We start from the raw sequence: 20,821 nt of genomic DNA on the forward strand, positions 1-20,821 counted from the left end.
AGGAGATTTGAGAAATATCTCCTGCTATCACATAAGGTTCTCTCTTTTTGATCTCTTTCAGAAATATTTTTATAAATATTTATATGTTTACTCACTCTGCTTATAACACAGAGCTGGGAAAGATAGCTAATATAATTAGTTAACAGATTCAGGTTTCAAAATTATCTTCAGAAGCTGAAATAATAATCCCAATCAGAAAAACAGGAATAAATTTTTAAAAGGTAATACCCAAGTATAGGACTTAGCATAATAGTGACATAATACACACAAATACACATGGAGGAAATCTTACCACTTTAATTTGCACAAACCAATAAGAAATAATAATGTAATAAAGACACTAATAACAAAAACAAACTTTAGAACCATTTATATCAGAGAGTTAGATCAAGACATATCAGCCCTATTTTACTCTGAATTAACGACATATCAAAGTACCTTTAGAGCAGTGTAACTAAGATGTGATTTTTAGAAAACATATCATATCATAAAGAGTTGAAGGGCTGAGAGATGTCAGCTTAGGAACAAGATTACTTAAGAGAGGACTGAAGGGCATTCTGCGAACATCTAAAGAAGTGTCACATAGAAAAGTAAAAGAGAGAACTTACTCTGCGTTACTCCAGATGACCCAAATGTGGAAAAATTACAGAAAGGGAAGAGCTCACCTTAACTGAAGGAAGCATCTTCTAATAATTTAGAAGTACCCAAGCATCCATCAGGTGGCATAGTGGTAGGTGCAATGCAGGAGATGTGAGAGACATGGGTTCAATCCCTGGGTTGGGAAGGGCCCCTGGAGAAGGAAATGGCAACCCACTCCAGTATTTTTCCTGGAAAATTTCATGGACAGAAGAGCCTGGAGGGCTGTAGTCCATGGGGTCACAAGGAGTCAGACATGACTGAACACACACACAAATATCATCATGGAAGTGGTAAATGACCACAAGGTTGCTTCACAAGCCTAAATTTTAGAGAACTTAAAAGTAAGATTCTGGAATTCTAGGACTGAATTGGCATCTAAAAGGTTAATTTTGTATTAGCTTCTCAACAGTCTATCACTTATGTTTTACAAAATCAAAATTACGTGCATAAGAAAATATCAGTTATGTACTACCCGGTGGGAAGTACACAGGTTCTGTCACAGACTTGAATCTGAGCCTCACTTCCACCACTTGTTAGCTGTGTGACCTGGGACAAGTCACTTGCCTTGCCTTACGTCCTCAAGCCCTGCCATCGTCCTGCGTGCATGCATGCTTAGTCATTCAGTCTGACTCTTTGCAACCCTACAGACTGCAGCCTGCCAGGCTCTTCTGTCCATGGGATTTTCTAGGCAAGAACACTGGAGTGGGTTGCCATTTCCTGCTCCAGGGGATCTTCCCGACCTAGGGATTGAACCCATGTTTCTTGAGTCTCCTGCATTTACCACTCAGCCACCTGGGGAACCCTGCCATCATCCTGACTGATTCCTATGTAGAAGACCCAGTTTCCTTAACAACTCAATCCCTTAATCTTATCTTTCAACCTCTTATTTTGTGTTGGAGTACAGCTGATTGACAATGTTGTGATAGTTTCAGGTGTACAACAGCAGCTCAGCTATGCGTACACATGTATCCATTCTCCCCCAAACTCCCCTGCAATCTAGGCTGCCACACTGAGCAGAGTTCCCTGTGATATACCAGTAGGTCTCTTAATCTTCATTTGGAATGGGACTTCAACCATCTGTTTGTCATCTCTTATCCATCACTTTTCTGCCTCCAAAATAATATTTCAAGAATTCTTTGTTGAACTTTCCTTCAAGTGTGCTTAGTGTGACAACATTCTCAAGGTCATTGACCTCTCAGCTTTTCCTCAATCCACTAGCCCTTTCCTCTTTTTATGTCCCTCTTTAATCGGCTTTGATCCTACAGCCCATCATTTCAATAAGTCTTTCTAACATCCCAAGAGCCGGCAAAACTCCAACGGTGGATATGTCCAACAATTTACACAGTGACAAGCCCCAAACAATCAGAGCACTGTTGGAAAAAGTCACATAACAGAGAAGACTGAGGCTGGGGAGCGTGAAATTACAGAGATCAAACAGCTCTCAACCCTGCTCTGCACTTCCAATGCATTGCCCTTGCCAACCAATCCTTCTATGCTCTACAACTAATTTTCCAAACCGCCCCTCCTCTTTTCAAACCTCCAGCCATACAGCCCCATTTTCAACAAATACCCATCCTACTTCACAGAAGAAAAGAAGACAACATATAAAAAGTATGTGGTCACACTGGGTTGGCCAAAAAGTTCGTTCAGGTTTTCCCATAGCATCTTATGGAAAAACCTGAACGAACTTTTTGGCCAAACATCAACCATTCAAACTACCCATCTGTCCTCCCTGCTCAAGACCACCTCTCTAACCTGTGCAAGTGGGACCATCCTCTCTGATCTTCTTGGGAAACTTTTGCTTCCCATTATCCTCTATTCTCTCTTCAACTATTGGTTTTATTTTATATAGCTAGTTACTTATTTTTGGCTGCACTGGGTCTTCATTGCTGCCTAGCAGCTTTCTCTAGTTGTGGTGAGCAGGGACTACTCTCTAGCTGTGGTGCACAGGCTTCTCATTGCAGTGTCTTCTTGTTGTAGAACATAGGGTCTAGATGCATGGGGTTCAATAGTTGCAGCACATGGGTTTAGCTGCTCCACAGCATGTGGGATCTTCCTGGACCAGGGCTTGAACTCGTTTCCCCTGCATTGGCAGGCAGAGACTTAACACCTAGACCCCTAGGGAAAAAAGTCCCCACTATTGTTTTTTAAACAGGCTCAAGTTCCCAGAAAAAAAAAAAAAAATCAATAAACTCCCACCTCTTCTTCATTCTCCTCTTTTCCAGTGTAATCTCTTAACCTTTCTCCTTCCCTCTTCCTTAAGCACAAAGTTCTAGACAGGTTTGTAAATATCGTCATCATTTCTTAACTCTCTTACTCTTCATTCTTGTTCCCACCCTCGTTACTCCCCTGAAATAGTTCTTGCTAACATCAGTAACAACTTCTACGTGTAGCCTTTGTGCCCCCTGACATCTCTGCAACATTAGACACTATGGACCACCTTCTCCTTGAAACACTTTGTTCTTCCCTATGTTTTTACGACATCACACTTCTTCTGCCCAGAAACTAAGTAATAGAATCCCCTAAGTTTCAGTCCCTGACTCTCTTCTACTTGATTTCGCCTATGCCTGCGGCTTTGGTTACCACTTATATGCAGAAAAGTCTCAAGCTTAAACTCCACCCTAGGTCGCCCTCTGAGCTCCTGACATGTATAACCGACTGCCTGGCTCTTAGCACCACAGAGCATTTCAAACCCCGCTCAGGGCCTGAACTCCAAACTTGCTCCTCCTCTAGGTTCTTCATTTCTTCTGTGAATGGTACCACCATACATTCCCATTTGACAGCCAGAAACCTAGGAATCATCCATGATAACTTGCTTTCCACACCATCCTACTAAGCCACCATATCCTTTCCCTTCCAAAATAACTTTTCCAAAATAACTTTCAGAAACACCCATTTTTCTCAAACTGCTATCACCACTTTTCTGGACTGTCTCCAAATTGGTCTCTTTAGGGTGGAAGACAGATTGGAGGACCCCAGGGGAACTGGTTTTAAAAGCTGTCTCTGCTCATATCACTTCCTCACCTACCCCCAACCTAAAACACTCACTGGGTGCCCAGTCCTCTGATGAGGGCTCTGCTGTCCCCAGCTTCAAGAGGCACTTACCCTCACTTGCTTCCCTCCTCAGCCGACATGGCCTTCTTTCTGTCCCTTAAAGCTGCCAAGTTCCCTCCATCCTCAAGGCCTCTGAATAACCTATCTCCCCACTCCCACCCTGCCCCTCCACTGCCACAATAACGCTCAGGTCCATCCTCACTTCCTCAGGAAAGCCTTGCTGGAGCAATCCCGCCTCGTCTGCTTGCATGGCATCACCTCCCTCTCTTTTACAGATGCAATTTAAATGAACATCTCTCCCAGTGGAATATGAGCCCCATGAGGGTGGGAGACATGAACATTTTCCCCTCACCATGGTGTCCTCTTATCTAACACAGTGCCTTGCCACACGGGATGCACTCAACAAATGTCTATGAAATATAATAATGATAACAACTGACATTCATATTCTTACATGTGCTTTGCATTGTAAAATGCAAAGTTCCAGATCCCTCATTTCGCCAGTACAGTCAGAACACTGGAAATAAGAATTCTCTAAACGGACAACCTTAGTGTTACAGCATGAACACATACTGACTGCAAAAGGATCCTCACCTCCAAACAGCCAAAGGAAGAGTGAAGTGAAGTCACTCAGTCATGTCCGACTCTTTGTGACCCCATGGACTGTAGCCTACCAGGTTCCTCCATCCATGGGATTTTCAAGGCAACAGTGCTAGAGTGGGTTGCTATTTCCTTCTCCAGGGTATCTTCCCTACCTAGGGATCGAACCCAGGTCTCCTGGGTGGTAGGCAGACGCTTTACCATCTGAGCCACCAGGGATTGAGCATGTGCCTCAGTCTATTTGCGCTGCTATCACAAAACACTACAGACTGAGAGACTTTAAAATACCATGTTTATTGCCCACAGTTCTGGGGGCAAGAAGTGTGACATCAGGATACCAGCATGACTGGAGGAGGGCCCTCTTCTAGGTCACAGAGTTCACGTGATGGAAGGGGCGAGGAAGTGCTGTGGTATCTCTTTTACAAGAGCACTAATCCCATTCATGAGGGGTCAACCCTCATGACCTAATTACCCCCAAAGACTCCACCTACTATTACCACCACTTTGATGGTTAGGATTTCAACACAAGAATTTTGGTGGGGGAGCCACAAACATTCAGACCACAACAGTATGATATTTGGTGTCTATTCCAACCAAGGTGTGACATGTGTTCTCAAGTTTTCAAGAGTATATTTAACTGTAATCTGCACTGTGTTTTCATATTCTTTCCAATTACAGAAGTACTTATTTATCAATTTATCTACCAGTAGCCCTAACATATAAAAGTGTTTTAAAAGTCTCTATTAACAAACTGTAAGCCATTTGTAAATGAACACATGACTATAAAAAATGAGATATTCACCATACCAAACAAATAAAAATCCTACCAAAAAAACACCTGCTCCCCACCCATTCTGGTTTGACTTGCATTTTCATATGGCTGGAACATTGAAATCATCTTTCTCAGTGCTCACGAAATGTCAATAATTAACCAGAAACATTAAAACCACTTGGTAAAGAATAAATTATCTACTACCCACTTTTGACTTTTCATTCATGTAAACATTTGAGCATCAAATGTGTACATAGCTTTTGGCTAACTGCAGTCACTGCTTTTGTTATTGTTTTGTTATTATTGTTAATTCTGCATTAAGAGCTATATTTTAAAAAGCTAGGAGAATCCACCTCTTTTTTTTTTTTTCTTCTAGGCATCAAGTTTAAGAACCATTAGCACTGGAAAAGTCTAAAACCCCAGCTGCATAAATGTCAACCAAATTTCTACAAATCCTCCAATAATCATGGTACCACTTTTTAAACTGAAGCAAGTGAAAATAAATGAAGACTAACATAGAAAAGGCTAAAGAACCCCATAAGTTACACTCCTTTTCTTGAGGATATGAAGTTACTTAAGATTTAAGAAGGAATTGCTCATTACTATGGAAAAGATTGCTCCATAGTTCTTCCCTATCAGTTAAGATCCTAAACTTTGAATAAGGGTATCCCCAGCAGAGACATTACTTTGCCTACTAAGGTCCGTCTAGTCAAGGCTATGGTTTTTCCAGTGGTCATGTATGGACGTGAGAGTTGGACTGTGAAGAAGGCTGAGCGCTAAAGAATTGATGCTTTTGAACTGTGGTGTTGGAGAAGACTCTTGAGAGTCCCTTGGACTGCAAGGAGATCCAACCAGTCCATTCTGAAGGAGATCAACCCTGGGATTTCTTTGGAAGGAATGATGCTAAAGCTGAAACTCCAGTACTTTGGCCACCTCATGCGAAGAGCTGACTCATTGGAAAAGACTCTGATGCTGGGAGGGATTGGGGGCAGGAGAAGAAGGGGACGACCGAGGATGAGATGGCTGGATGGCATCACTGACTCGATGGACGCAAGTCTGGGTGAACTCCAGGAGTTGGCGATGGACAGGGAGGCCTGGCGTGCTGTGATTCATGGGGTCACAAAGAGTCGGACACGACTGAGAGACTGAACTGAACTGAACTGAACTGAACTTACATTTTTCCTATACTTTCAACCCTTTCTCTTCCTAGAATATATAATAGAATTCAAGTAAAAGAGAAACTGTTTTATTCTGCTGTTACAGAGCTTAGCTATGGTTAATCCCCTGAAACAGGTTTTTGTTTTTTTGTTTTTTGAATATAGATAGTTTAATGAAAACAAAGAATGAAATATGTAAGGGTAAATATCCATACATATCTAACTGACCTTTATTACTGCCAAGATTTTATGTAATAATTACAATCACAGAGTGTTAGGGCCAGAAGAAGGCTAAATTGTTCCCCAAAACTGGCTATAAGAGTCACCCACTCCCAGGCAAAACATTCAGGGTAATCTATGTCATGGCAACTTTTCTGTCGTTCTTATTTAAACATTTTTATTTCATTTTACATTGACTCCTGGCTTGGGATTTGTTTTTATAATGCCTAACAAGAAGTGAGGCTGTAATACAAAAAAGGTCTTCTTTTCCAGCTCCCAACCCACTGAAGAATACTTTCCTTGGGCAATTCAAGAGTTTATTTTCCAGGGTCTTAAGGCTGAGCATAGATGGCAGAATTATTTGATAAATATTGCTTCCTAGCATCTTACTCCACTCAAAAACTTTCATAAAGAAGTCTGCCTTTTGAACTTATAAGTTCTAACCACAGCCACTAGATTATGGATAAGCCAGAATGCCTTAAGCCAGAAGACAGAAACAATTAGAAGATCACACTAATATAGTATCTGACACAAGCAAAAAGTGAGGGGTTGGAATTTGAGGACCCATCTTTAAGGAGCTCAACATTTCAAACACAATGCACTCCCTGAGCCTTAGAAGGGGTCTGTGCAAATGAGAGGCTCTGTAGCTGACGCTGGGACCAGGTGGGACCACATAAGCCGGGGGACTCTGGGAGAGGAGGCGGTTCTGCATCCGATCTCTCCCAGCTTCTGATGTGCTCATTTTCAGATTTCCACTCTTCCTTTCCTGGAGGGATCACAGCAGGAGCCTCTTGGCTTGGGACTACTGGCTTCCTGCCAACACTAGGGAATCCAGGAAAAGCTGGACAAAGCAAGTTTTCCAACTGTGTTTTGTTCTTTTAAAAAAGAAAGAAAGAAAAGAAATCACTGGGACACCTGCCAAGCAACCTAGAACTTCAGAATCTAAGGAGACAGGGAGGGCCTTCTCATCTCCAAATTGTCCCCCTGATTGCCCCCGAGGAAGGGCTCAGGATGCAAGAAAGGGACTGTGGCAGGGCTTTGCCTGCCTGCCTGTTTGTCTTCTATTTCTCTCTTGCCTGCTCTCCACAGGAAAAAACGAGATTGTATTAAATGGATTTGAGGTGTTGAAGAACCTCAAACAATTGGGCAAATTTCTCCCACCTGTTGAGGTCTTAAGCCAAATTAAAGAGATAGGAATACCAGATCACCCCACCTGCCTCCTAAGAAATCTGTATACAGGTTAAGAAGCAACAGTTAGAACTGGACATGCAACAACAGACTGGTTCCAAATTGGGAAAGGAGTACGCCAAGGCTGAATAGTGTCACCCTGCTTATTTAACTTCTGTGCAGAGTACCTCATGCAAAATGCTGGGTTGGATGAAGTACAGGCTGGAATCAAGACTGCTTGGAGAAATATCAATAACCTCAAATATGCAGATGATGTCACCCTTCTGGCAGACAGTGACAAGGAACTGAAGAGCCTCTTGATGAAAGTGAAAGAGGAGAGTGAAAAAGTTGGCTTAAAACTCAACATTCAAAAAACTAAGATCATGGCATCTGTTCCCATCACTTCATGGCAAATAGATCGAGAAACAGTGGAAACAGTATCAGACTTTATTTTGGGAGGCTCCAAAATCACTGCAGATGGTGACTGAAGCCATGAAATTAAAAGACATTTGCTCCTTGGAAGATAAGCTATGACCAACCTAGACAGCATATTAAAAAGCAGAGACAATACTTTGCCAACAAAGGTCCATATAGTCAAAGCTATGGTTTTTCCAGTAGTTGTGTATGGATGTGAGATTTGGACCATAATGAAGGCTGAGCGCCAAAGAATTGATGCTTTTGAACTGTGGTGTTGGAGAAGACTCTGAGAGTCCTCTGGATATTAAGGAGATCCAACCAGTCCATCCTAAAGGAAATCAGTCCTGAATATTCATTGGAAGAACTGATGCTGAAGCTGAGACTGCAATACGTTGGCCACCTGATACAAAGAGCTGACTCATTTGAAAAGACCCTGATGCTGGGAAAGATTGAAGGCAGGAAGAGAAGGGGATAACAGAGGATGAGATGGTTGGATGGCATAACCGACTCAATGGACATGAGTCTGGGCAAGCTCCTGGAGTTGGTGATGGACAGGGAAGCCTGGCATGCTGCAGTCCATGGGATTGCAAAGAGTCAGACACAACTGAGTGACTGAACTGAACTGAGAGAAAGAGAGCTAGAATCAAATACTAGTCCTGGTATTCATCAAGTGGTCCTGGGCAAGAAGACTATGACCTGCAAGATCTATAAAATGGAGATAAGGTGCCAAAGGTGCAAGACAGTTATGTGGGGTAAATGAAATGAGTTAAACACACCTAGCACAGTGTGTGGCACATGCCGCCACTTGCAGCAAGTCATTTAATGACCATAAATTCCTTTGTAATGTGGCATTACCATCCTACCATTCACAGGTATATCATCCTTGTCTCTGTCCCCTGTGAATGTGGGTTGGCCTTGCCACCTGATGACAGACACAGTAGAAGAGAGGGTTCCAGAGTCTAGGGAGGCCTCCAAAGACCTTGTAGCATCTGCCTCTCACTGTCTGGGAGAGTTACCCAGAGACTGCCGTGTAAAGAAACCTGTCTGGCCTACTGGAAGATTAGAGGCCATATGGAGAACTGAGGCTGCCCAGCTGACAGCCAACATGCAATACCAACTACCAGCCATGCTGGTAGGTCCACCCTGGACCTTCCAGCCCAACTGACCCTCCAGCTGAATGCAGACACAGTAATGAACCTATAACCAACAGAGTAACTGCTCAACCACCAACCAGAATCAGAAGAAAGAAACTGTCATATGTTTGGGAGTGGCTTGCTATTAAGCAATAAATCAAAACACCACTCAATAAAGTATATCACTTATTACTACCACTCTTTCCTAACTGGAAATTGTTACATCTGATGGCACCAAGTCACACAGGGATAGGATATTCTGTATCTTAAGCAATGTGATCATTTCCCCCTTCCCTTAACCAGTACTGTTGCCTGGAGAATCCCAGGGACGGGTGACCCTGGTGGGCTGCCGTCTATAAGGTTGCACAGTCGGACACAACTGAAGCGACTTAGCAGCAGCAGCAGCAGCAGTATGACCTGATTAGGGAATTTGGTGGCTTCAGTGAGAAGACAGCCAAGGAATTTCAAAATTCTCTAAGTGGACCTTTGTCCTGTTACCTAAGGGCCACTTAAATCCCTACCCAAGGTACTTTGAGAGTGGTTTCTCTTCTTACCTCCTTCCATAACACTGCCATTGCCTCAAATTGCTTCCAACTGCACTTTTTTCCAATAAACATGGTACTTACCTGATTCAGTATCTGATCTGACACTTTCAGGTAGTCAAAAAATCTAAATGCATTGACGTGTTTCTTTGAACCATTTCACAGATCAGAGAGTTGATGATGTGCAAAACAAATCTGATGTGGCTTCAGGTGAATTCAAGTTTAACATTTATTACAAAACTTATGTTTAAATACAGAGTTAAGTCCTATAAAATACCTAAGCTTGGCCCATAGACTTGGTAACAAAGAACTGTTCTGGGTCAATGTTCATGAGACCAGGCTTAAGTGAAGGAGGTTATGGAAGCTCAGATCCAGGTGGTTCAGGAAAGTTGAACTTTCCCCAGCTTTACAAAACAGGATCAAGCTACCCCAGCTTGTAGTTCTCTACTGCCAGAAACACTCATTCTACAACCTATTAACAATGTTAAGCTTGGTGATGCTCTCAAGCCTTCTTGGAACTGTAGCTCTGACCTTTCTAATTTGTGGAGCTGATCAGTGAGCACATTACCATCCTTCCTGCATGGACTAAGTGCAGAGTTTTGCTCTTTTTTGTTTTAAAGAAAAACTTTTTCTTCAATCTTTGTTATGGTTCAAATACATTCATGTCATCGAAAACATCTCACTTCTTGCTTTGTAACTTGCAAGCCTAGTATTCTTGGGTAAATGAGTTCTACTAAAATTCCACTAAATTTGGAAATTCCACTAAGATTATAGATCCTCTACTACTTTGCAGAAAAAAAAAAAAAACTGTCCAAGAACAATATCGGATGACTGTTTTCATTGGACATTGTATCCTCTTAAAGCTATTTCTGGATTAAACCCATGAACTTATACCTCACCCTAATGACCTTTCACTGGCAGTACCAAGGCATAACACCCCTGGCCAGAACTGAGGAACATGATATGAAATACATAAAGCAAGGTCACTAGGTTTTATTGTAAGATACCAGGAATGCGGTTGGGCAGGCTGGCCACTGCAAATGCAGCATTTTCTTAATGCAAATCCAAAGGAGAAATTTCTTTCACCTCCTCGAATCAGGAATAGATGGGCCTCTCCAATCTGGTTTCTCTTCTGGACACCTTAGAGCTTATTCTGGATTGTTGGCCTCTTCTCTTTGGTTGCTGGAAATCTGATGGCCAGAACTTTCAGGAAGAATAGAACAGCACTTCAAGGTACACTTGCCAGCCTCACTCATACCTCCATCTTATTTTCCTTCCACTTATTTTTCTTACTTATCCTAAGTTTATTTTATCTTGTCGTATTGCGTGCATCTTTGTAAGCCTTCCCCAATCATTTCTGGAACAGGGTGGGATATAATTAAAGACATAATAATCAGTGTGTATGCCTAATCCCTCCACTCTAGAGAGAGGGAGCTCTTGTAAGCAAGTGCTGTGCATTGCCCCACTTTAAAAACCCTATAGTGTCTAGTGTTGTGCTTTTACTGTTAAATAAATATTTGGGGAGTTAAATGGCAGAATATGTACACTTTGATAGCATTATGTTACCTGAATTATGAAACAAGCAGTATACTTATGATTTTATCTTTTATCCTCAGAACAAATTCACATGAGTGTGAAGGGATGCACATACAAGAGTTTCCTTTAGCATTAGTTATCAGAAGTAACCTCAAGATCCAATGATAGGGACATGGTTAAATATATACGCACAGACACACTATCCCAAGTTATACAGACCCTGAAATGAACAGGAGGATAAAGAAGAATGTCCGTCACATACTACAAAGTGTAAAAGAATGGTAAGCTGCTGCAAAATGATACATTTTCATAAATACATAGCTGGGCACATTCTGGTATTTGTACAGAAAGAAGGCCTGAAGAGCTACACCCTGCAAACTGATAACTGGTTGAGGCTGGCGGTGAAAGGGAGGTGGGGTAGGAGCTGGGGGTGGGGGGGAGAAATGAACTTTCACTCTCTGGAACACTGATTGTAATTTTTTTATAATGTGCAAGTATCACTCTTGTGATTTAAAAATTAAAAGCACTGAAGAAAACATTTAGAGACTTGAGGCTACAATGCACTCTCAAATTCTCAAAATGCCTAATGTCTTGAGGGTTTGTTGGGAGATACTAAACTGGGATACTCCCAAAACGCTCCCTTTGCTGCAAGCAGCCAGGCCTCACCTTCCTGCAACGGGGCCTTCCTCCCTGTAGACTTTATCTTGCCCTGGATTTCTGCACAAAGTATACAAGAAATTGATCTGTTCAGTAACACCCATACAGGTGGTCAAATACAAAAAGGCAAGGAATCTTTCTCCATCAGAACATAGCTGTAGAATTTATAAGTCCTTTAAACAGCATGCGGGCTTCCCTGGCAGCTCAGTGGTAAAGAATCCACCTGCCAATGCAGGAGACGGTGGGTTCAATCCCTGTGTTGGGAAGATCCCCTAGAGAAGGAAGAGGCAATCCACTCCAGTATTCTTCCCTGGGAAATCCCATGGACCAAGGAATCTGGTGGGCTACAGTCCACGGGGTTGAAAAAGAGTCAGACATTACTTGGCCACTAAACAACAACCACAAAATAGCATGTAATAAATTATAGAGCATTTAAATTCATAATTGATTCAATATTTTCACATGTATTAGGGAAAAACATGTTAACTGAGTAACATGAGTATGGGGAAATATGTTCCTAAAAATGAAACACTTTGTAAAGAGGGGTTTTTAATTTGTTCTAAATTTTTTATCAAATGAAAATTCCTTCTTCCTCCTCTTCCACTAAATAAATACCTGCCAAACAAGAGTTTCCTACACCTTCAAACTGTACTTTTTAAAGGTTTTTTTAAAAGCCTATTTGGAGGAAGCTAAATAAATTAACTTGACGAAGATAGTTTCTCTGTGTCCCCCAAATTTTAAAGTTAAACCAAAGCCAAGTAAGTATAAATCTACTGATGTACCAGTTACTTCTAAAGTGGCCAAGGCAGGACACAGTGAACACTAACATAGCCCAGGCCTGGATCCAATGTGAACTCCAAGCCTGGGCTCCATGGCAACAGTCAGGTGGAGACTATATGTCTGGACCTCACAGACGATGTCAGAGAAACCAAGGTTCAAAGCATTAGACAGATAGCAGAAAGCTGAGGAGAGCTGAAGTCAGACACTGAAAACATCAACTAAGGGAGGAAAGGGTCTTCCCTGGTGGCTCAGTGGTAGAGAACCCTCAGGCCAATGCAGGAGATTAATGGGTTTGATCCTTGGATCAGGAAGAATCCCCTGGAGAAGGAAACAGCAACCCACTCTACACCAGTATTCTTGCCTGGGAAATCCCACAGACAGAGGAGCCTGGTAGGCTACAGTCTATGGAGTCGCAAAAAGATCAAACACGACTTAGCAACTAAACAACAAGGTAAGAAAATCAGCCAAGGCGGAGGCGGGTCAAAGGAAGGATCCAACTAGGTCAGATGGCTTTGTATTTGTCCACGGGTGAGGGTGTTAGGTGCTGGAGTCAGATGTTAATTATTATAAAAAGTAAATCAAAGGCGTGCAGATCACCTCTGCCCTTGATTAAACACCAGGGCACAGCTAGTGGATATAGCTCCAAGGTGCTGGCTCACCTATTTCTCCAAAAGCTTTTTTGGCAATCCCAAAGACTGTGAAGATGATTCCAGTTTGATTGTAGATCTTGAAATAGATGTCAAAGGAATAATCTAACCCTTTTATAAAATGCAACGAGAATACTTCCCCAACTTGCTGTGAGGCAAGCAGCCACTTCCTAAGGAGTTTGATCAGCAAATGGGATTTTGAAACAACACATCTATCCACTGCTTCTGTAAGAACTTCCCAAAGCCGCCTAACCACCCGCCCACTACACACTGGGAGGCTCTTTGCTCCCTATCCAGCTGATGAAAGTGACCTAGTCCATCAGCCAACTTGTTCTGAGTCCATCTGCCTTCTTATTTAACCTAAGGAGAGAAGCATACTGATCTAAAGACACTGCTTTCAAATCCAAGTTTACTCCTTCCACACTTTCTTTTCCCTTAAAACCAGTTATTTTGCTTTGAAGCAGACAGAACTGGTATCAAGTTCTACTTTTGCACCTTCCTATCCAGCTGCCCTCCATTAACGTGAGTCTGGTGTCTATCAGATAGAGATGAGCTCCCATATTCCCTTTGTATCCTCCTGGTCCAGAGATCTCCCAACCACGTCTATACATCCCTACCTCCTCCAGTATCTCCAAGCCCAATGCTCTGCCCGCTCCACTGCAACCTGCTTTTCCATTCATTAGACAAATGGTTTCCCAATAGTGGACTGTGATCCATTAATAGTTAATGAGTTTTTCAGAACACAGAATAGAAACAGAAACGTGTGCTCAGTTGCTCAGTTGTGCCTGACAGACTCCATGGAATTTTCCAGGCAAGAATACAGGAGAGGGTTGCCATTTCCTACTCCATGGGATCTTCCCAGCCCAAGGATCAAACCCGTGTCTCTTGCATCTCCTGCATTGGCAGCCAGGTTCTTCACCACTAGTGGCACCTGGGAAGTCCTGTTCTTCCATCCATTAGACAAATGGTTTCCAAATAGTGGACTGTGATCCATTAATTGTTGATGAGTTTTTCAGAACACAGAACAGAAACAGAAATAGAGTAGAAATAGAAACGAAAATAGAAGCAATACTCAGTAAGGGTACATATTGTTTCATGAAACCTGTTTCACATACACATATACTTACTCATGTCCTAAGTCAATGTGAAAATTGTACTGCTCATCTCGTACTGTGTTGTAATCCAAAAATGCCTGAAACAAGCCTTTGTCCATCTAGTCAGACCCCACCCCCCTTGCTGCTGGGCCCGCTGCGACTGCTTTCTCCATGCCGGCCCCAAGCTCTGAACAGACTGCCAGCTGTCTTCTTCATCGGCTGTTTGCACAAACCTTGGCCTTTTACAGTGACTCACAAGCTCCTTCTCATGTAGCCAGGAACTGCCTTCTCCTTGATCAGACCAATGTTCACACACACCTTTGGTATTCTAGGCCCTCTTTTCAGGTCTGGGATCTGCTAGCAGTACCTCCAACTGTTTCACTACGAATAACAGTCCCAGAGCAGCAGGACTCCATTTCTTTGTATGCTACCTTTCATCTCCAATGAGGAAAAAAACATCACCAAAGTCACTCTTGAAATAACCTTAGATTTTCTTACAAAAGTAACCTCACTTTCCTGATGTAATATGTTCCCTGGTGTAATACATACAGCTCCTGATACCAATGCCAGGTGACTACAGCTCACCCCTCCTGTTGAATTAAAGTCTGTCTCCCATCCTTGAGAACAGATGGCTAACCCACCTCCATGTTGCTATCTTCTTCCTCTCACAAAGCAAATGGAAGAAGAGAAAGCATCACCAGGTGACCATGGGAGCGTGGGCCTCCTTTCCTCTCTCAAGGGCGAGGACACAAGCTGTCCAGCACAATGCCACCCTGGTCCTGCCCTCCCTTGTCCAAGTGCCCACACTTCCCACAGAGACAATTCACGCATTATCTTCCTGGACAGAAAAACTCATTCTCTGTAATTCTCCTGTAGTTCATCCAGTTTACTTTTCTCAATCAAACTAGGTATCCCACTTTTTAGCCTTCCAAGAGATAACAAAGCCACATGAGTCCTTCATCTGTAGGATGTGGGACATTCGTTTGAGAAGAAGGGCGCGGAGAGACACAGGTCTGAAGGTTTCTTGTGAAGCAAACTGCTCAGTTTCCTTTCCCACATGGAAGGCCAGCTTTGAGGGAGGATCATACATGTGGGACGTCAGTTTGAGCAGCAAGGGAGGGAATGAACAGGTCTGAGAACTGCAGGACAGCTGTGCTAGGCTTGGAAGGGCAAGAAACACTCGCAAAGTGAAAGGGGGAAAGGGTAAGTCACATCTAGGGCACATTCCAGAATTTTCCTTGCTGCCCCACAACCCCCTCTCTGTGACCTGGCCCTTTTCCCATTTCTCAGTCAGGAACCTAGAGCCCCCTTACCATCTCTCTGGTCACCTGGTTTTTGGGAGGGAGGGCCCTCCAGCCCCTCCCAAGTCGTTTCTTCCTCCTCCCCTACTCCTAGCTGAAGAAGCTCTGAATCAATCTAGTCCTGAATTAGATTTCTGATGGCTCCCTGCCCGAGGCCTCTGTTTATCTTGCTCATCAAATGAATCTCTCTCAGATGGAGATTTTAGAAAATCAAGGAAAAGACAGGCCAAACTCTTGAATCCACATTCTAGGGTCTACGTGGAAGACTTGCTTTTTAGGAATTTACTATAAAGTTTCAGCCCCTTGATCCCTGCCATTCCTAGGGACCTCTAAGCATACAGCTTGAGTTGCAAAGAGTCATTTTTCTTTCCAGCAAGATAAAGAAGGCTAAGGGTGAAAGGAACAAGAACAGAAAGTTAAACAGTGTAAAAATCACTACTGACTGAGCAGCTTGGTTTGCGGCATCTGCCTTTAGGTGAAACTCGTGCAAGATCACACAATAAGGATTCAAACTCTGGAGGGAGGTAATGTGGCAAAAAGGAGTTGCAGGGGTAAGGAGAAATAAAGCACGCTCAAAATATAGTAACCTCACGATCACCTAATAGCATAGGAAGGAGGAGACAAATAAACTAAAATCCATGCTTCCTCAAAGGAATCTTTCAAATTTTCTAGTGTTGCAAGAGCCTGCTTTTCTAATATAGTTTCACCAATTCAAGGACAGATAAACAAGGAGAAAATTCTCTACTTCACACAGCTCAGTTAAAAAGGGACTGGGATTCTGTAATATATTATCTTAACTGGCTACATAAAGATGAGGCTGCATTCCAAACTATACCCTGCTGGGCTCACACAGCAGTATCTCACTTAAAACACACAATCTAAGATCCATTTTTCTCAGCTCCATTTATGACTGGGTGAAGATTTTTTTTACAGTGACGGTTGTTTTCTCCGTACTTCACACACCGACTCATAACATCCTCACAGACTCTTCCAACTTGTCCCCAGATTGGAATCAGATTCATTTAAACATTATCAAAGATCACTCTTTAAGGATAATTTTATAAAAATGTGTACCACATTCACATTTAGATGTGTAAAACTAAGAAAACACTGGCCAGCAACAGCGACCCTTTCATGAACATAGACAACTTATAGTGCCTTCAAGAAGGGCCATAGACAAATGCTAGCATTACGGGTCCCATTACATGGCTGAGTAAACCGAGGCACTTAGTTTAATAAACTTGCTCCGGGATATAATGGTAGAGCTGGAAATAGAAACCAGTTTCTCCCTGACTTTGAGCCCAGCCCCTCTCCCACTAGACTCTTCAGCACTCGCTGGCTAAAAATGGGACCCACTTGAGAACTGCAAGGGTAAATGAAAGCTGCTTGTTTTATTTAGTAGCGGGGAGGTGAGAGACCGGGGAGACTTACCTACTTGATGCACCTGATCGTGTACTGGCCTCTAACAAGAAAGCTTTCCATGGATGACCCAACACCCGCCCCTTTGAGCTGAGACCCCAAGGCACCGCCAGGCAGCCCCAGGCAGCCCAAATCACACCGCCCGGGAAACACGACTGGAACGCAGGGCGTCCGGACGACGCGGGGGCCGCGGGCCCGGGGACACCATCTGTGCCCAGAGCGGCGTGGGAGCCCGCCGCGCCGGGATGATGCTGCGCCGGTCGCACACACCTGCTGGAGCCCTCCATGGAACCCCCGGCCGCCTCCCGCGCGGGGGACTCCCACCCAGCCTCCGGGCGCCTGAGCCCTCGGCCTCACTAGGCCGGGGGCGGGAAGCCGCGGAACCCCTCCCGCGGGCTGCGCTCGGCGACGCGGAGAGCCGCTGGGCAAAGCGAGCCCGCCCTCTTTCCGAACCCTCTCCAAACCGCGTCACCTGTGCCGGGTCCCGGGGCGACGCGCGCGGGCGGCAGTGAGCCGGGCCGGGAGAGGGCTGCGGGTGGTTACAGGAGCCTGGTCATCCGGCCCGGCCCGAGGACTGGCGCCGGCAAGAGCCGTCCCGCGAGATGCTCGGCGGGAGCCAGGGGAGCCTTGGGCTCCGGGCCGCTGGAACAGCAGCGGAGGCTACTGCTGCCGCCGCGGCCGCCCGGACTGCGGGCTCGGGTTACCGCAGAGCGTCTCCTTAAAGGGGCCGCGGCGCTCGGGCTACGGCTACGGCTCCCGGCGGCTCCGACCCCCGGCCAAAGTGGGCGGGGCCCCGAGGCGGGCGGTGGGGCCGACCTTTGGGTGATGGAACTTGAGTCCCGGAAAGAGCTCAAAAACGGGAGCTTGCGAGGCGGGCTGCGATGGGATTCTGGAAGAGCACACCTCGCTTGGAACAGTGCTCGGTTCCGCGTCTTTCCGAAGCAAGTAACAGAACTAGCAAGTGGGGCTACGGTCTGAGTCCGTTCTCGCAGCGGTCAGTACCTGGGCTAGCCACGTAACCAACATTCTTTTAAGACTATAAATTTACGTTCTGCTTTAGTTGTCCAGATTCTGCGTGAATGAAGCGCATGGTCTGACGATCCGAAAGGAGGTGAAAGGGCAATTGCTGATTTTCCTGCCACGTTGCGTTCCTCGCCGTTTCCGTTTGGGGCTGCAGGTGCGTTCCAAACTGGGTAGGGGGCGTTTGTGGAAAAGGCCAGTGCTTTGGAAACCTCCGCCTCTGGAATCCAAGAAAAACACCACCTCCGTGCGAAGTCCCTCTGCTGTCAGGGCAGGGAAGTAGAATTTGGAATTCTGAGGGGAGCTGGCTGAGAATTCCAAGTTGCCCAGTGCATGAAGTTTGCCAATAACAGTAGCTCTTCTCATTTGCTAAATATGGCCTCAGAAACTTCCAAGTGTCCTGGATCAACACGATAGAATTGTTTTGAATAAAACAAAATAATAAAGAAATACGTTCTGGTTGTTATAATTTGCACACCAAAAAAATCACAAATACATTTTTTTAGAAAGAGCCTCACTGAGGCTCAATTTCTTCATCTGTATAATCGGGATGATAATTCATAGATGATAATTGCTAAATGGACCGCAGACTGACGTAAAGACAGAAACCTGCCTTGTAGTCAAACAGGGAAGATCTTGCAGGCCCCCACATTCCCCCTTTTCTCTCTAAGACTCTTGGGACATACCCGGGCACCAATGCCCTTTGACTACAACGTGTCCCGTCACAGTTGTTTCACAATGTGCATAGTCCTTGACGACGTTTTTTGCTCCATACGCACAAGGGTATTTCATAACTATCCACGGGCAGGATGGTCGTGCACACCTGCGCGATCAGCCCTGCCAGTACAGAGGGCAGCTATCATCTCAGGAATCTGCATTAAGACTACTCCTCCAGACTCTGTCCTGCGCTTGTCTGCAGTGACATGGCAGTTGCTCTGCCCTTTCCTGATAAACACACCATGATTATCTTTGATATGCATATTCTCTAACACCCACAGCAGGAGCCAACTCCATCTAAGCCCGCAGAAATCCAGTATCCTCTAGTCCCCCCACTACTGATGCTTCATCAGATCTGCAGAATTGTTCATAGAGAGCATGTAAGTGAATACATCAATGACAAGGCCTGAGATATGAAAGGAATTCAGTAAATACTAGTTGAATTTTTAAGCTTTTAAACTAATTAAAACTCAATGACCTTCAGGAGGTTGAAGAATACATCAACTAGTTTTCCTCAAAGTTTTAATGCAGCTTAATTTCTTCAAAAATATCCATTTCACTATTTACATTTAGATCTTTAATTGCTATTCTTAACTTTGTTTTACCAATACTCTTTTTTCAAGGACAGTTCCCCCAAATTCTGTCTTTATTACCCTGAAGTTTTTCTGCATTTTGAATATGAGGTTGCAAAGCTGGATTGCACTTTTTATATTTTTGTTCACTGGAACAGTTCCAAGAAACAATTCCGACAAATGAAATTATCCATTCACACTGAAAAAAAAAGAAAGAAAAAGAAATAATACTGAAATTCTTTTCAGACAAATTTTCCTGATGAATTTGTTTCCAAAAATTTCTAAACTTCTAATTAGAGCCAATTGTTTGGAAAACTGAGACCAAACTGCAGTTTCTTCCTGAAATAACAAGATAAATAAAGCAAAAGTATTTTTGGGGAGACTGCCTCAGTTCTCCACTCTGCTCTGTTAGTGAAGATAAAACCAAAATGGCACCAAACATTTTGATCAGAAAAGTTGAGTTAGTCAGTAACAACTATGTCCACGTACAGGTTTTCCTTTAATTGGTAGTTTTAGTATATTAAGACTTTTGTGTAAGGTTTTTTGTACTTTCTTTTTCAGAATTTTTCAAGAAGAAACTATTTCAGGATATTAAGAGTGGTTATCTCTGGGTGGATGAGATTCTATGTCTTGTATTCTTTTTGTTGCTCTTTTTTTATGAAATTTTCTCCCCATTATATATATGTCTTACTTTGTTTGAATTTTTATTTTTACTGAAAGTAATACATTTAAGTGAAAATTCAAGTGGTTCTTTAAAGGCTTTAAACAAAAAATACCCAAGAGTTCTATCAGTTCCCTAACCAGCTTCTCCACCACCTAGCTTCACCCCCTAGAATACCTAGCTTCACCCCCTAGAACACCTAGCTTCACCCCATTTCCACACAACCTGCTAGGTGTTCTACATTTCCTAAATGATAAACTTATACCAAGGTCTCTTGATTTTCAGTTTTAGACTTTAGTTATTGACTTCTTATCATACATTTGAGGATTTTTAGCTCCTATCCACACCACCACTCACTTTGCCCCCAACCTTCCTTCTAACATAGACACGTCACAACTCTCATTCGAGTCAGCACTTAAGGTTTATATCATCTTGAAAATACACTGATCAATACAAGGTGTTGCTGAATCAAGTAAGGTACCAGGATAATGCTTTTCTTGAAAATTTCTTGCTTTTTCTGGAGTTAAATGCTTTGTTTTTTCACATTTAAAAAATGTATCTAATCTAAACTGAATTTTACCCATGTGCTTCTACACATCTATCAAATGCATCAACATTATCTTCTAATGCCCAGACACATGACTTGTTGTTTATTCTCTTACATTGCTAAAGCACAGACTCCAGTCACTTACTCAGAAGGGGTGCATGGAAGATAAA

General features: G+C 43.5%; 1 protein-coding gene and 1 non-coding gene across 2 annotated transcripts in view; both read right to left on the bottom strand.

The window, feature by feature from the left end:
- The window catches only part of TLCD4 (TLC domain containing 4), a 63,590-nt gene extending 45,860 nt beyond the window's left edge, over positions 1-17,730 (bottom strand). Inside the window, exon 1 of the mRNA XM_052637933.1 lies at positions 17,607-17,730. The gene's annotated coding sequence lies outside the window, so the exon portion shown is untranslated. The remainder of the gene's footprint in view (positions 1-17,606) is intronic.
- On the bottom strand, positions 4,441-4,512 carry TRNAG-ACC (transfer RNA glycine (anticodon ACC)). The gene has a single exon. It is a non-coding gene; the product is annotated as a tRNA-Gly (tRNA).
- Positions 17,731-20,821: the final 3,091 nt, after the last annotated feature.

The sequence above is a fragment of the Budorcas taxicolor genome, chromosome 3 (assembly GCF_023091745.1).
Source record: "Budorcas taxicolor isolate Tak-1 chromosome 3, Takin1.1, whole genome shotgun sequence".
NCBI classification, from domain to species: domain Eukaryota; kingdom Metazoa; phylum Chordata; class Mammalia; order Artiodactyla; family Bovidae; genus Budorcas; species Budorcas taxicolor.